This window comes from Bos indicus, chromosome 16, assembly GCF_029378745.1.
Source record: "Bos indicus isolate NIAB-ARS_2022 breed Sahiwal x Tharparkar chromosome 16, NIAB-ARS_B.indTharparkar_mat_pri_1.0, whole genome shotgun sequence".
NCBI lineage: Eukaryota > Metazoa > Chordata > Mammalia > Artiodactyla > Bovidae > Bos > Bos indicus.
In genome coordinates this window covers 78,025,818-78,037,557 of record NC_091775.1, presented here as the reverse complement: position 1 = coordinate 78,037,557, position 11,740 = coordinate 78,025,818, and positions in this window count along the sequence as shown.

Here is an 11,740-nt window from a genome sequence, read left to right as displayed (position 1 = left end):
GGTGTTAGTTCTAAAAGGTCTTGTAGGTCTTCATAGAACCGTTCAACTTCAGCTTCTTCAGCGTTACTGGTTGGGGCAAGTAATCACCAAGTAATCCAAGTAGACTTGGATTACTGTGATAGTGAATTGGTTGCCTTGGAAACGAACAGAGATCATTCTGTCGTTTTTGAGATTGCATCCAAGTGCTGCATTTTGAACTCTTTTGTTGACCATGATGGCTACTCCATTTCTTCTGAGGGATTCCTGCCCACAGTAGTATATATAATGGTCATCTGAGTTAAATTCACCCATTCCAGTCCATTTCAGTTCGCTGATTCCTAGAATGTCAACATTCACTCTTGCCATCTCTTGTTTGATCACTTCCAGTTTACCTTGATTCATGGACCTGACATTCCAGGTTCCTATGCAATATTGCTCTTTACAGCATCGGATCTTGCTTCTGTCACCAGTCACATCCACAGCTGGGTATTCTTGTTGCTTTGGCTCCATCCCTTCATTCTTTCTGGAGTTATTTCTCCACTGATCTCCAGTAGCATATTGGGCACCTACTGACCTGGGGAGTTTTTCTTTCAGTATCCTATCATTTTGCCTTTTCATACTGTTCATGGGGTTCTCAAGGCAAGAATACTGAAGTGTTTTGCCATTCCCTTCTCCAGTGGACCACATTCTGTCAGACCTCTCCACCATGACTCGCCCGTCTTGGACAGCCCCACAGGCATGGCTTAGTTTCATTGAGTTAGACAAGGCTGTGGTCCTAGTGTGATTCGATTGACTAGTTTTCTGTGAGTATGGTTTCAGTGTGTCTGCCCTCTGATGCCCTCTTGCAACACCTACTGTCTTACTTGGGTTTCTCTTACCTTGTAAAGAGATGCTTTACAGGATAATATATCCTTTTCATGCTGATTATTTTGACCGGGTTTAATACAGGTGATTATTCTTCAGTCTTCTGAGTTTAAATGATTCAGGTAGCCATAAAGTATGAAAATATAGACAAATATACATAAGCAGTTTACTGATCTTCCATGATGTATTCAGCATGCCTCACTAGCAGTTCATAACTCAATCAGCAAATGTGCAATGAACACTGCACACTAAAACCGCCCTCCCACTGGTCCTTGTGCCTCCATTTACAGTGCATTGTCTCGTATGATTTGTGTGTCTAATTTTCCCTGAATGATTTGCAACTTTAGCATATCCAAGAGGTGATCAAGGGAGCCCAGTCTACTAAGAGACACTGCATTGTCTGTGTTCCCAGACTTCGTGGTCACCAGTATTTTATTTTTTATAAGGTTCACCTACTGTAAGTCTTATAAACATTTTTTCCATTTACATTATACCAAGAAAAAAAATGAATACTAGAAATGAGATAATGGAAAAACAAAAGCAGATTTCTTTTGCTTTCAAATGACTCTACACCAAAACATTTTGCCTAAATGATTTTAATCAATAGATGAAGGACTCTTTAAATGGTACTCAGAATACGTTACCGATTTTAGAACCGGTCTCACTCAGTGATTTCAGAACACAATGTAGAGGTGAGTGGTCATGTTAGGGCTTCTTAATTACTCCAGGGCATAAAGGTCTTCCTCAAGTATGGGTAGAAATGAAATCCTTCTATAGGATTATCCTCTAAGAGCTATTTTCCTTTGTAGACTACAATATTATTGTTGGTTTCATACACTTTTATTTTATCAAGAACTCCCACAGGAAGAAATTTCTGGAGGTTTTCCCAGGTATAAATGTCTACATTTTCTGTTGTGCTTACAATGTCTGCAAAATACGGCACGTCCAGACCCAGATACTTCATAATTGCCTCTTCCGTATACTCTTGGAGGTCAGTCAAATTCAGGACCATTCCTGTAACAGGACCAATTTCTCCAGGTACTCTCAGCACAACTTTATAGGTAATGAAGCAGAAGGTTATCACTGAGCTTAGCTTCCACGAGTAACACTTTGTACTGGTAAAGCTTGGTGAAATTCTCCCCCTCACCCGTTCTGCTGGTGACAATTTATCAAAGAAAGATGGAATTGTGTAGACAGGTCCTCTAGCAAGTATTGCAGTGCGACAGTTTGGGTGAATAGAAGAAAACACCCTATGAGCAGGTTTTACACTCACAGAGTAACGGCGTCAGAGAAGGCTCAAACCAGGGACTTCTGTCATCTTTAATTGAAAGATAATTTTCTTAAGAATGTGGGCTTTCAGTCAATATTTGCTAAACATTAGCCTATATCTTGGTAACTCTTTTAATAAAGTAAAATGAAGGAAAATAATACACAGAATCATTTTCATATTTTAAGACATACAAAGGAAGTCTAAAGTGGATAGATAGAAACCAGTGTATTTGTTACTATTTTCTGTCTCATGTCTTTCTGGCTTACAGGAAATATATGATGAGATCATTTGATTGTTCCACCTTTACTTGAAAGGTCTTCCTGGTAGCTCAGCTGGTAAAGAATACACCTTTGCAGGAATACACGAAAGCAGGAGACCTGGGTTCAATCCCTGGGTTGGGAAGACCCCTTGGAGAAGGGAACGGCTATTCACTCCAGTATTTTGGCCTGGAGAATTCCATGGACTCGTGCACGGGGTCACACAGAGTCGGACACACTGAGCGACTTCCACTTCACCTCCCTTACTTGAAAGTGTGGGTGTTGTGGCACTTCCCGAACAGTTTCAAGTCTTCCTCATCACTCAGAGACTTGCTGTGGGGGTGATGGGTCGTGCCAAAGAGACGAGGCGGGACGCTTGTGCCCATGGGCGAGGACCCAAGCCCGGGCCATTCATGGCTTGACATCCGCGCAGCCTGGCCAGCGTCTTAACCCCCTGGCCCACCGCCAGGCTGGCGTGGGCGGAGCCTCCCCCGTGGCTTCCTCAGGTGGGTTTAGTCCTAGGAAGTTTTCGTCTTTTTAACGCAGTGGTAAATGGGATTGCTCGCTAAGTTTTTTCTTCCCGCTCTTTTGTTGTTAGTGTATAGCCATACAGCAGATGGCTCTGCATCAATTTGGTGTCCTGCAACATTACCAAGTTCATTGAGGAGTGCTCGCAGCTTTCTGGTAGCATCGTTAGAAATTCCTACGTGTAGAACCATGTTATCTGCAAACAGTGATGGTTTTACTTCTTTTCCAGATTTGATTTTCTTTCCTGATTGCTGCTCTGATTGCTACTGCTAAGATTTCCAAAATACGTTGCCTCAAGGTGGCAATGTGGGTTCCCTCATTTTGTTCACAATCTTACAGGAAACGCCTTCAGCCTTTCACTGCTGCGTGTGATGTTAGCTGTGGGTTTGTCATATACGGCCTTTATTACTCTAAGGTATGTTCCTTCTATGTCCCCACTCTCTGGAGATTTTTTTAAAATACTGTATTCTGGCTGCGCTGGATATTCGTTGCTATGCAGGCTTCCTCTAATTGCCATGAGTGGGGGCTACTCTTGGTTGCAGCGTGCAGGCTTCTCATTTCAGAGGCTTCCCTCATGTCAGAGCTCCGGCTCCAGGCCTGTGGGCTCAGTGGTGTGGTGTGTGGGCTTCAGCTCTTGGTGCACGCAGACTCAGCGGTTGGGGCTCACAGGCTCTAGAGTGCAGGCTCAGCAGTTGTGATGCTCGGGCTTAGTTGCTCTACGGTATATGGGATCTTTCTAGACCAGGGATCTGGAAACCCATGTCCCCTGCATTAGCTGGCAGATTCTCAACCAAATGCATTTTCAGTGAATCCCCTGATGTGTGTCCCCGCAACAATACTGGAGTGGGTTGTCATGCCCTCGTCCAGGGGAATCTTTCCAACCCAGGGATCGAATCCACGTCTCTTGCATATTCTGCATTGTCAGGCAGGTTCTTTACCACTAGCACTACCTGGGAAACCACTCAACCACTGGACCAGCAAGGGAAGTCCCAGCACTTTCTGGAGACATTTTTTTTTTTTTTATACATGGATGTCAAATTGTATCTAAAGCTTTTCCTGCCTCTGGTGAAAGGATTATATGGTTTTTATTCAATTGGCCAATATGGGGTATCACACTGATTTACCGATATTGAAAAATCCTTGCATCCCTGGAATGAAGCCTACTTGATTGTGGTATATAATCCTTTTAATGCATTGTTGATTTGGTTTGCTAGTGTTGTGTTGAGGGGTTTGGCAACTGTGTTCACCAGTGATATGGGCCTAAAATTTTGTTTTTCGTGTGTGGTTTCTTTGTCTGATTTTTGGTACCAGAGTGATGGTGGCCTCACAGAACGAGTTCAGAAGTGTTCCATCCTCTTCAGTTTTTTGGAAAAGTTGCAGAAGGACAGGCGTTAACTCTTCTCTGAATATTTGGTAGAATTCCCCTGTGAGGTCATCTGGTCCTGGACTTGTGTTCGTGGGGTGCTTTTAAATTCCTGATTCAGTTTCAGGAACAGTAATTGGTCAGCTCATATTTTCTAGGTCTTCCTGATTCAGTCTTGGGAGGTTGTGTTTTGTGAAAATCTGTCCGTTCCCCTAGATTGTCCATTTTATTGGCAAATAACTGCTCTCAGTGTTCTCTTCGGGTCCTTGGCATATCTGCGATGTCAGCTGTAAGTTCGTCTTTACATTTCTACCTTTGTTGATTTGGGGCCTCTCCTTTTTGTTTTGTGAGGAGTCTGGCTAAGGTTTATCAATATTTATCTTTCCAAAGAATGAGCTTTCAGTTTCACTGATATATTCTTTGTGTGTTTTTTAAAGGCTCAATTTATTTCAGCTCTGTCCATTATGATCTATTATCTATGCATTCATTTTAATTTTTTTTCATTATAGTTCAGTCGCTCAGTCGTGTCCGACTCTTTGCGACCCCATGAATCGCAGCATGCCAGGCCTCCCTGTCCATCACCAACTCCCGGAGTTCACTCAGACTCACGTCCATCAAGTTGGTGAGGCCATCCAGCCATCTCATCCTCTGTCGTCCCCTTCTCCTCCTGCCCCCAATCCCTCCCAGCATCAGAGTCTTTTAATTACAGAATATTGAATATAGTTCCATCTGGCATACAATAAGACCTTGTTCCTTTCTAAAAGTTAATTTTTAATTTAAATCTTAAAATCTTTAAGTTTTGAGTATAATTGAGTAACAATATGTTAGTGCAGGTATACAGCAGAGTGAGTCAATTATATATATACATGTATCTATTTTTTTCAAGTTCTTTCCCATTTAGGTTATTACCAAATATTGAGCAGAGGTCCCTGTGTGATACAGTAGGTCCTTCTTTATTGTAAATATAGCAGTGTGTATGTGTCTGTCCCAAACTCCCCATCTATTCCTCTTTGCCACCCACTGTCCCTGGTAACCACGTTTGAGACTATGCTATTTTGTAAATAAGTTCATTCAAATAAGTTTTTGTAAATAAGTTCACCACTGTTTTCGATTCCACAAATAAGCAATGTCAAATGATACTCTTCTCTGCCTGAATTATTTCCCTCAGTGTGACCATCTCTAGGTCAATCTGTGCTGCTGCAAATGGCATCACTTTATTCTTTTTTATGGCCTAGTAATAACATGTACTGTATTTTTGTCCATTTCTCTTGATGGCATTTAGATTGCTTCCATGTCCTGGCTATTGAGTTCGGCAGTGAACATTGGGGTGTGTGTATCGTTTCAAACCATGTATTTCTCTGGATATAGGCCTGGAAGTGGAATTGCTGAGTCACATGCTAGATAAATCATATGCTAGGGCTTCCCTGGTGGCTCAGATGGTGAAGCGTCTGCCCTCAATGTGGGAGACACGGGTACAATCCTTGGGCCAGAAAGATCCCCCGGAGAAGGGACTGGCAACCCACTCCAGTATTCTTGCCTGGAGAATCCCATGGACAGAGGAACCTGGGGGGCTACAGCTGAGCAGTAACATCTCATAGTAGCTATACCAATTTACACTTCCAGCAACAGTGTAGGAGGGTTCCCTTTTCTCCAGGACCTTGTGTTTTAATCCACATTGTGTATTGATACTTTGAATCTGCCAACCCCAAACTCCCAGTCTAACTCTCCTCTGCTTCCCTTCTCCCTGCCAACCACCAATCTCTTCTCTAGATGCTTCCCTGGTGGTTTAGCTGGTGAAGAATCTGCCTGCAATGCAGGAGACCTAGATTTGATCTCTGGGTTGGGAAGACCCCTGGAGAAGCCAGTGACTACCCATTCCGGTATTCTGGCCTGGAGAATCCCATGGACTATTCCATGAGGTTGCAAACAGCTGGACACGACTCAGTGACTTTCACTTTCTTTCACTCTCCTCTTTCACTTTCATCAAGAGGCTCTTTGGTTCCTCTTCACTTTCTGCCATTAGGGTGGTGTCATCTGCATATCTGAGGTTACTGCTATTTTTCTCAGCAATCTTGATTCCAGCTTGTGCTTCATCTAGCCCGGCATTTCTCATGATTCACTCTGCGTATAAGTTAAATAAGCAGGGTGAAAATATAGAGGATTGTCGTACTCCTTTTCCAATTTTGAACCAGTCCATGGTTCCATGTCCAGTTCTAACTGTTGCTTCTTGGCCTAAATACAGGTTTTTCAGGAGGCAGGTCAGGTGGTCTGGTATTCCTGTCTCTTTAAGAATATTCCACAGTTTGTTGTGATCCACACAAAAGCTTTTATGTAGTCAATGAAGCAGAAGTTTTTCTGGAATTCCCCTGCTTTTTCTGTGATCCAGTGGATGTTGGCAGTTTGATCTCTGGTTCTTCTACCTTTTCTACAACCAGCTTGAACATCTGGAAGTTCTCGGTTCACGTACTGTTGAAGCCTGGCTTGCAGAATTTTGAGCATCACTTCACTAGCGTGTGAGATGAGTGCAATTGTGCAGTAGTTTGAGCTTGAAGGATTCTGAGCACTGTGTTTCTACCAAGCGAAATGAGCACAATTGTGTGGTAGTTCGAGCATTCTTTGGCATTGCCTTTCTTTGGGATTGGAATGAAAACTGATCTTTTCCAGTCCTGTGGCCACTGCTGAGTTTTGCAAATTTGCTGGCATATTGAATCCAGCACTTTAACAGCATCATCGATTAGGATTTGAAATAGTTCAGCTGTAATTCCATCACCTCCACTAGCTTTGTTCATAATGATGCTTCCTAAGGCCCACTTGACTTCACACTCTAGGCTGTCTGGCTAAAAGTGAGTGATCACACCATCGTGGTTTTGAATACTCTATGCTGGTAGTCTAGTCTGAAGACAGGGACCGTGATTTCTCCAGCTCCATTCTTCTTTCCAAAGATTGTTTTGGTTATTCAGGGTCTTTTATGTTTCCATACAAATTTAAATTTTTTATATTCTAGTTCTGTGAAAAATGCCACTGGTCATTTGATAGGGATTGCATTGAACCTGTAGAGTGCTCTGCGTATTGTGGGCATTTCAACAATGTTGGTTTTTTTTTTTTTTTAAATGTTGATTCTTTACCTCCAAGAACAAGTCATTCTTTCCATCTGTGTGTGGGCTTTGATTTCTTTCATCAGCATCTTATAGTTTTCAGAGTAGAGGACTTGTGCCTCCTCAAGGAGGTTTCTTCCTAAAATATTTTCTTCCGTTTGATGCAGTGGTAAATGGGATCATTTCCTGAGTTTCTCCTTCGGCTCTCTCGTTATTAGTGTGTGGAAATGCCGCAGACTTCTCAGTAGTAATTTTGTGTCCTCCTAGTTTACTCAATTCATGTTGCTGTTCAGTCACTAAGTCTTTAGTCCAACTCTTTGCGACCCTGTGGACTGTAGACCGCCAGGCTCCTCTGTCCATGGGGTTTTCCAGGTAAGAATACTGGGGTGGGTAGTCATTTCCTTCTCCAGGGGATCTTCTGACCCAAGGATCGAACCCACATCTCCTGTGTAGGCAAACAGAGTCTTTACCCTGGGGCACCAGGGAAGCCCCCACTGAATTCAGGGATGAGTTCTAACAGCTTATTGTTCGCCTCTTTAGAGATTCAGGGCATCATGTCGTCTGCAAGCAATGGCAAGGTTGCTTCTTCCTGTGCAATGTGGATTTTTTTCTTTTCTGTTACTGTGGCGAGGACTTCCAGATCTACATGATATACAAGGGTGAGAAGGGGCACATTCGTGATCCTGTTGTTCAGCCTCCTAGAGAACATTCTTCCAGCTTTTCACCAGAGGATGATGGTAACTGTGGACCTGTACATGGCTTTTCTTTCCTTGTAGTTGTGATGGTAAATGGGATTGTTTTGACTTCTCTTTTTCCTCTTGCACTGTTTGTGTACAAAAGTGCGAGATCTCTGTGTTGGTTTTGTATCCTGCAGATCTGCCGGATTCCCTGACGCACTTTTGCAGTTTCCTGGTAGCATCCTGAGGACTTTTATGTGTAGAATCATATCCTTTGCAAACCTGCACAGTTCTACTCCTTTTCCAGTTTCAATTCATTTTGTTTTTTTCTCTGATTTCCATGGCTAGGACTGTGTTAGATAAAAGTGACACGAGTTGACATCCTTGTCTTGTTCCTGATCCTAGAGGAAACGCTTCAGCTTTTCACCATTACATATCAGGTAGTGATAGGTTTTTCATATGTTTCTGGGGAGTGTCTATTATGTTGTTGTTTTTCGTCCCTAAGTCATGTCTGACTCTTTGTGACCCCATGGACTGCAACATGCCAGGCTTCCCTGTCCTTCACCATCTTGCTGAGTTTGCTCAAACTCATGTCCATTGAGTCGGCGATCCATCCAACCATCTCATCCTCTGCTGTCCCCTTCTCTTCCTGCCCCCAATCCCTCCCAGCATCAGGGTCTTTTCCAGTGAGTCAGCTCTCTGATCAGGTGGCCAAAGTATTGGAGTTTCAGCTTCAGCATCAGTCCTTTCAATGACTATTCAGGACTGATCTCCTTTAGGATGGACTGGTTGGATCCTCTTGCAGTCAGCTCTTCACATCAGGTGGCCAGAGTATTTGTCACAGCTTTTCTTCCAAGGAGCAAGTGTCTTTTAACTTCACGGCTGCAGTCACCATCTGCAGTGATCTGGGGGCCCAATAAAGTAAAATCTGTCACCGTTTCCACTTTTTTCCCCATCTATTTACCATGAAGTGATAGGACCGGATGCCATGATCTTCATTTTTTGAATGCTGAGTTTTAAGCCAATGTCAAGTTTAAGAACCTCTTGATAAGGGTGAAAGAGAGTGAAAAAAGTTTCATTATATATAGGTGTTGACTTTTGTCAAAAACTTTCATCTATTGAGCAGATCATATGGTTTTTATTCTTCAGTTTGTTAATGTGTGTATCACACAGATTTGTGCATATTGAAAACTCCTGGCATCCCTGAGATAAATCCTACTTAGTAAATCCCACTTGATCATGGTGTATGATGATCTAATGTGTTGTTGGAGTCTATTGCTAATACTGTGTTAATGATTTTGGCATCTATATTCATCAGTGATATGGGTCTGTAATTTTCTTCTTTTTATGTGATCCCTTTCGGTTTTGGTATCAGGGTACTTACTGGTGGCCTCACAGAATGGAAGTGCTCCTTCCTCTGCAATTTTTTGAAAGATTTGCAGAAGGATAGGTGTTAGGTGTTCTCTAAATATACGGTAGAAATTCCCTGTGAAGCCATCTAGTCCTGGATTTTCGTTTGTTGAAACTTTTTAAATTACTGATTCAATTCCAGAAATTGTAGTTGGCCAGTTCATATATTCCACTTCTTCCTGGTTCAGTTTTAGGAGATTGTACCATTGTAAAAATGCATTCGTTTTCTCAAGATTATCCTCTTTATTGGCAAACAGTTGCTCGCAGTGGTCTCTCAGGCTCCTTCGTGTTTTCATGCTATCAGTTGTGTCTAATTTTAACCTTTGATTTGGGCCCTCTCCCTTTTCTCCCTGTAAGCCTGGCCAAGGATTACAAATATTGTTTATCTTTTCAAAGAACCTGGTCTTCGTTTCACTGATCTTTTCTTTGTTAAGACTCTATGTATTTCTATTCTGATCATTATGATTTCTTCCCTTCTTCTAACTTTGGGTTTTGTTTATAAATTTTTCTTTAGTTACACTAGGTGTAAGCTTAGGTTGTTTGAGATTTTTCTCCTTGGCTTGTATCACTGAAAACTTCTCAGAACAGCTTCTGCGGGATCCCATGGGTTTGGGTCGCTGTGTCTTCGTTTTCGTTTGTCTCTAGGGATTTATTTATTGATGTAATTGACATGCAGCTCATTTGCAATGTTGTGACTTTGGCTGTGTAGCAAAGTGATTCAGGTACACGTCTGTCTATCCATTCTTCTCATTTTCTTTTCCATTATGGTTTATCACAGAGCATTGAATACATTTCCCTGTGCTTTATAGCTCGACCTTCTTCTTCCCATTCTGTTAAGAGTTTGCATCTGCTAACCCCAAACTCAACAAGGTTTCTTGTTTCTGGTGTCTGCCCCTCACGGGTGAGGTGGTTTCAGAGCCTGGTCCCTGGCTGTTGGGTGGGACCAGATCTTGTTGCTCTGGACTAAGGCAAAATGTCTGCCTCCAGTATGAGTCTGAGTAGATAAACCCTCCCTTATATGTCCGCCCAGCTTTTGGGACTCCAGGGAGAACCACAGCTTCCCCCTGCGTCCCTAGGAGACCCTCTGACACCAGAAGATGTGTCTGGAGCAGACGCCTATGAAATCACTGCTTTGCCCTGGGTCCCAGTACCCCTTTTAAGAGTGGAGTCTGTTTCCCCTGTCCTGTGAAGCTCCTGCAGTCAAGCCAGTGGGAAGGCTTGCAGTTCCTTCATTATGTCTTTGGTTATAGAATATCTTTTTTGTTAGGTTCAGATCTTTTTAATCCATGTTTGTTCAGCAGTTAGGTGTGATCTTGGAATGAGGAAGTGAGCTCAAGGTCCTTCTATTCTGCCATCTATCCAGATTCAGTTCAGTACAGTTGCTCAGTCGTGTCTGACTCTTTGCAACCCCATGAACCACAGCACGCTAGGCCTCCCTGTCCATCACCAACTCCTGGGGTCCACCCAAACCCATGTCCATTGAGTCGCTAATGCCATCCAACCATTTCATCCTCTGTCATCCCCTTCTCCTCCTGCACTCAATCTTTCCCAGCATCAGGGTCTTTTCAAATGAGTCAGCTCTTCACATCAGGTGGCCAAAGTATTGGAGTTTCAGCTTCAGCATCAGTCCTTCCAATGAACACCGAGGAGTGATCTCCTTTAGGATGGACTGGTTGGATCTCCTTGCAGTCCAACTTTTAAAAATGATCACAATTCACACTGCCAACAAGCAGAAGGGTGCATTTTCTGCATCTTCTCTGGCACCTTATGTCATCATTTTTCATGTGTATTGACTGATCTCTTTTGCCATGGGCTATTAATTCATAGGCGGCTGCGCCCGTTGCAGCTGTCCAAGGTAAGGACAGTTGGCTGCGCTTTGCTGGAGCAGCCATGAAGAGATACCCCACACCCAAGGTGAGAGAAACCCAAGTAAGATGGTAGGTGTTGCAAGAGGGCATCAGAGGGCAGACACACTGAAACCATACTCACAGAAAACTAGTCAATCGAATTACACTAGGACCACAGCCTTGTCTAACTCAATGAAACTAAGCATGCCCGTGGGGCAACCCAAGATGGGTGGGTCATGGTGGAGAGATCTGACAGAATGTGGTCTGCTGGAGAAGGGAATGGCAAACCACTTCAGTATTCTTGCCTTGAGAACCCCATGAACACTATGAAAAGGCAAAATGATAGGATATTAAAAGAGAAACTCCCCAGGTCAGTAGGTGCCCAATATGCTACTGGAGATCAGTGGAGAAATAACTCCAGAAAGAATGAAGGGATGGAGCCAAAGCAAA